This window comes from Argopecten irradians, chromosome 13 (assembly GCF_041381155.1).
Source record: "Argopecten irradians isolate NY chromosome 13, Ai_NY, whole genome shotgun sequence".
NCBI classification, from domain to species: domain Eukaryota; kingdom Metazoa; phylum Mollusca; class Bivalvia; order Pectinida; family Pectinidae; genus Argopecten; species Argopecten irradians.
The window spans coordinates 10,611,909-10,617,908 of record NC_091146.1 but is presented as its reverse complement, the minus strand read 5'-3'; positions in this window follow the sequence as shown (position 1 = coordinate 10,617,908).

The following is a 6,000-nucleotide window of genomic DNA, read 5'->3' as shown; positions in this document are numbered from 1 at the left end:
AATATTCTGGTTGATGCTTTATCAAGGATTTAAAGGTTACTTGATATTTCAAGAAAGTTTCCTTTTCTTTAAGGAGGGGTGTGTTATGTATATCACTAAATACATGTAGTTATTAGATAAGGGAGATAACTCCTATAGCTTTATTATCAATACATCCTATAAAGTTCATATCATTAATTTAGGTTATAGAACTTTCTAGAATATTATCATGTATTAACAAATATGTTTTTAAACAGGTTGATTATAAGTAGGGATCTAGAATGGTCTATTTCCAGAAAGTTCTCTGTGTTTATTTGTTTACTGTTTTTAGTTAGATATTTCTAGAAGTAGAAGGTTCTCCAATATTCTTGAATTAGGGTTTAGCTATATATACTCCAGCTGTCCAAGGCTAATCAGAACTGTATGAGAACTGTAATGAGACATATCAAGAATTGTACTGTGCCATATAAGATTCTATTGGGAGGGCTATTGTGTCTTTATCTGTGGATTATTACAACACTTTGTGTGAATTTATTCATGCCTGGAACAAATCATCTGTGGACATTCATTTCCCTCGTGGATTTGTGATTATTGTTAATTTGAAACCTGGAAGGATCAAGGATTATACCAGGACATTCGCATACAGATAAGTAACACTTTAAATCATCGTATTACTCTTGTACCACCACCAATTACTTTAGATATTGTGAACCATCTCTGTATAATATTGTATATATAATTAAATTGTGTTTTGAATTTAGCTGCTGGTTTCTCATTTCTGTTGTTCGTTCTTGTAACAGCAATGCATCTTCTAAACCTATCTCGCGGCAAAGACAGTGCATTGTTAGCGACTCTCTGAAACTATTAGATATCGTCAAACTAGCTCAGATAATGCAAACACTTCGACACAATATTTTTTCGATAGCAGGGATATCGGTCACATTTAATTCACTAAAACGTAAAAAATTGTAAATAAATAAAGTTTGCTTTCAGAAAACTGTCCCGTTTATTAATATGTAATATTTGACTGTTGAAAGAAAATAATTCATTCATTATATCTGCTATTGGAGAAACATAGACATCCTTAATTATAAATTATGAAAGTGATATCGGTCACACTCAACACTTTGTTTTAATGTGCCTGATATCACTTCCGGTGACATAGGTTGTCCCCATTGATACGGCCCTGCAGGTAGGGTAGGGCATTAGAATTGTACCTGCTGCCCCTATTGCATGATCGTAAAAGGCGACTAAATTTAGGATTCTATCTTTTATCTTCTTCCTATCTGACTTTATCCTTCCTAATGTCTCCCTTGGCACCGTGTTCGCCCCTGTAAGGAGACGGAGTTCTGTCCGCTGACCGAGACACCAAAATCTGTAAAAGAGGTAGTTTCTGCTCCTGCTTAGCGCTCAGCTTACATGAAGTGGAACAACTAGTTCGCCCATTGTCAGTATAATGTAACCGGGTGGAGTGTGTTGCTTGGGGTCTTCGGCGGCATGCCTCAGTAATATAGCACTATAAAAAGGGAAACAGTTCCACTATACAAGAAGACACTACATGAATATACCCAAGACACGCACCTCGCACAACATACACGCAACACACAGCATACATGGGAGGCCGTAATTTCTTGTACTTACGATATCAGTAAATAATGAAATAATTACTCGCCTTACGATGTAAATACTATGTATTCGGTAAAAATAACAATAAAAATTACCCTTATTTACGTGTGACTTCTTTTCACATCAACATGTGTTTGATAAATCAGCTTCGAAAATGACGTATCGTCACAACACCAATAACTCTCTACACTCTTTTCTGAACGGGAACATTAAAAAATATTACAACTCCGAGTGCTGCCTCAGCAAAACAGTACCGAGTAACCTTTGTTGCATTGAGATCGGTTTATGTATCCTTTCCAGATGAAAATGAGCATTCTATTCATCATCTTAATTATTAAGACTTTGTGATTATCACCGCGTGCATCTTATTAATAACACAATTAAAACAAACCTTTTATGTTATACAAAAGGTCACTCAGATTTCGGACACCCAATTAAACAATAACAAGAGGCCCAAGGGCTTTAACGGTCATCTGACTACCATGGCCTTACATGACCTTGGCACCGCCTCACTTTTGGCCTTTAGTTGAGCGTTCGCCCCTGTGAGGAAGGTTCTGGGTTCTGTCCCCTGGCCGAGACACACCAAAGTCTATAAAAGTGGTGGTTTCTGCTCCTGTTTAGCGTTCAGCATACAGGGAGTGGGACGACTGGTTCGCCCGTTGTCAGTATAATGTGACCGGGTGGGGTGTGTTGCTTGGTGTCTTCGGCGGCATGCTTCAGTGATATAGCACTATAAAAAGGGCAACAGTTCCACTATACAAGAAGACACAACACGAACATACCGCAGTCTCCCAGTACACTCACCTCGCACAACATACACGCAACACACCGCATACATGGGAGGCCGTCCTTACATGACCATAGCTGTTAATAGGACGTTAATAAAACTAACAAAAAAAAATAACAAACCATAGCTGTTAAAAGGACGTTAATTAATCAAACAAACAAACCATGGCAATAGCTGTATAGGAAATTTATTAGAAATGGTGGCATGGTTAAAAAATAAAAGCACTTGTTCATGACCATGTAAAGATCATTTCATGTTTCAGTCAAACTGCATGGTTAGTACTTTAGAAGAAGTTCAAAATGTGTTTTGAAGATGGCGGCTTTGGTGGCCATCTTGGTTTTCGGGTCAACCCGACAAATAATGACACTTTGTTGGGACAATGTCCGTATCCTTAAAATTTTTCAGACCAGTTCCAGCAAAATCGCACTGGTAGAACTTGAGAATAAGTTCAAAATAAATTTTCAAGATGGCGGGAGTGATGGCCATCTTGGATTTCGGATCAACATAAAATATAAAAAAACACTTGGTCAGGACAATAACAAGGATCATTTCATGCAAGTATCAGCTAAATCACACTGGCAGAATTTGAGAACTAGTTAAAAATTCAAGATGTTAGAATATTTGAACCCCGTGACCTGGATAGTTGGTCAAGGTCATTCATTTTCATAACTTTATTCGCCCTTTATCTCAGCATGCTACTGGCTAAAGATGAATACCCTGGGCCTTTCGGCTAGTTTAAAGAAGTATTTAAAAGATATTAGCTAATTGACCCCTGACATTGAAAGAATGTCATGGTCATTCATTTCAACAAAGTGAGTAACCCTTCATTCCAACATGCAACAGGCCAAATTTGAGTACCCTGGACCTTTTTGTTAGTTAGAAAAAGTCATTTAAAGAATTTTGCGTATTTGACCCCTGTGACCTAGAAAATAAGTGAAGGTAATCCATTTTCACACCTGTAGTAGGCCTTCATCCCAGCATGCAACAGGCGATATAATTAGTACTCTGGGTCTTACGGTTATTGAGAAAAAGTTGTTCAAAGTTTTTAGCCTATTTGACCACTGTAACCTTGAAAATAGGTCAAGGTCATTCATTTTCACAACATTGGCCGCCCTTTATCACAGCACACCAGAGACCAAATATAAGCACACTGACCTTTTAGTTAGTTAGAAGAAGTCCTTCAAAGATTTTAGCTTATTTGACCCCTGTGACCTTGAAAGAAGATCAAGGTCATTCACTTTCACAACTGTGGTAGCCCTTCATCCCAGCATGTTAAAGGCTAAATATGAGTACTCTGGCCCTCGTGGTTATTAGGAAGAAGTCGTCTAAAGGGGCGACTAAATTTAGGATCTTATCTTTTCTTTCTTCCTAAGTTTCTTTATTTTCCTAACGTCTCCCTTGACACCACCTCACTTTTGGCCTTTAATTGAGCGCTCGCCCCTGTGAGGATGGCTCTGGGTTCTGTTCCCTGGCCGAGACACACCAAATTCTATAAAAGAGGTAGTTTCTGCTCCTGCTTAGCGCTCAACATAACGGGAGTGTAACGACTGGTTCGCCCGTTGTCAGTATAATGTAACCAGGTGGGGTGTGTTGCTTGGTGTCTTTGACGGCATGCTTCGGTGATATAGCAATATAAAAAGGGCAACAGTTCCACTATACAAGAAGACACTACATTAATATACCGCAGTCTCCCAAAACACGAACCTCGCACAAGATACACGCAAAACACTGCATACATGGGAAGCCGTCCTTACATGACCATATCTGTTAATAGGACGTTAATTAATCAAACAAACAAACAAATTGAAAGTAGGTCAAAGTCATTAATTTTCACAACTTTGGTAGCCCTTCATCCCAGCATGCTACAGGCCAAATATGAGTATTTTAGGCCTTATGGTTATTGAGAAAAAATCATTTGGATGACGCACGGCGGACGCCGACGGACGATGCATGATGACTATAGGTCATCTGACTCGAAGAGATGACATAAAAAGTTAATAAAATGGTAAAATAAAATCAACCCCGCGAAAATAGTTTAAGTCATACACTATTTAATTATTATGGACCGGGACCGACATGACTGTCTGTAACAGAAATTGTGTTAAAATAAAGTTTACAAATGCTGAAAGTGTATTTTTTTGTCATATTGGCCTATTCTATGGAATACGGACAAACAGTGCCGTCTTGTTACACACGCCATAGTGTTTAAAAATACATAAATGATGTTTTGATTCTGTGGTATTCAGTAAAAGAAATCAGCTACGTTCTTGAAAATAGGGGTTGCTGAAAGCTTTGTTAGCAAAAAGTTCCAATAATAATAAAAAAAAATATTTACCAATTTGTAAATATTGCCGTCCATTTATTCTTTATTCTTGATCTATCAATACTAGTTCTATGTAAAACGACCATACATATATTCAGTGACACGTGTATTAAATGACGCTACATGACTGTCTCTGTGGTATTTTAAGACTTCAAATTATTGTAACTGTACTTTGAAACGGAATCATTGAACTAACTTGATAAATAATTGAATTCAAAATCACAGGTAAGATATACAAGTGATTATACATGTACAGTATGAAATGACATTTAGAATTTTATATGAAAAGGCTTCAGGACGCATTTTGTTCAGTTCTGAAAAGCGCTTATCTATCTAGTTTACATCCATATAGTTATTGAAGTGATACGCAATCTGCAATCTGATTGAAATACATATCCTTATAACCACTCCGTTCAGCATAGGATCTGACAATATGCCATATGGGTTCACGTTCGGATGACCTTTTACCACGTGTATACCAGATCAAATACATGTTCTACACATTTCTACGTCAATTGTTAATGCCATTTCGTCCCAGTAAGCATACACATTGAGCATTGTTGTGTTTTTTGGGCGAGATGACTACGTACACGAAAATAATTCGGACAGCTTTTTCAAACTAGTTCGTCCCCAGTCAAGATTCTGTCAGTGCCACTTTGATTGGCCATTTCCAAAGGTCATCCTGACGTGAGCCCTAACGCGGGATATTGTCACAATCTGATTAAAATACAGATCCTTATTATCACTACGTTTGATATTCGCGGATCTGACAATATCCTATTCTCCAGAACTAGAAGGCCCAGGGTACAGATATTGGGTCTGTGGTATGCTTGGAAGAAGGACTATCAAGTTTGTTAGAATGAATGACCTTGACCTGCATTCAAGGTCACAGGGGTCAAAAAGGCTAATATTTTTAAATGACTTCTTCTCAAGAACCAGAAGGCCCAGGGTACTGATATTAAGCCTGTAACCTTCTGGGATAAAGTGCATCCAGGTTTGTTAAAATGAATAACCTTGATCTTCATTCGAGGTCACTGGGGTCAAATAGGCTAAACTCTTTAAACGACTTCTTCTCAAGAACCAGAAGGCCCAGGGTACTGATATTGGGCCTGTAGGATGCTGGGATGAAGTGCTAACAAGTTTGATCAAATGAATAACCTTGACCTTCATTCAAAGTCACTGGTCAAAAAGGCAAAAATCCTTTTAAAAACTTCTTGTGAATAACTAAGAGGCCTAGATATCTAGTATTGAGCCTCTGGCATGCTGGGATGAAGGGTTATCAAGT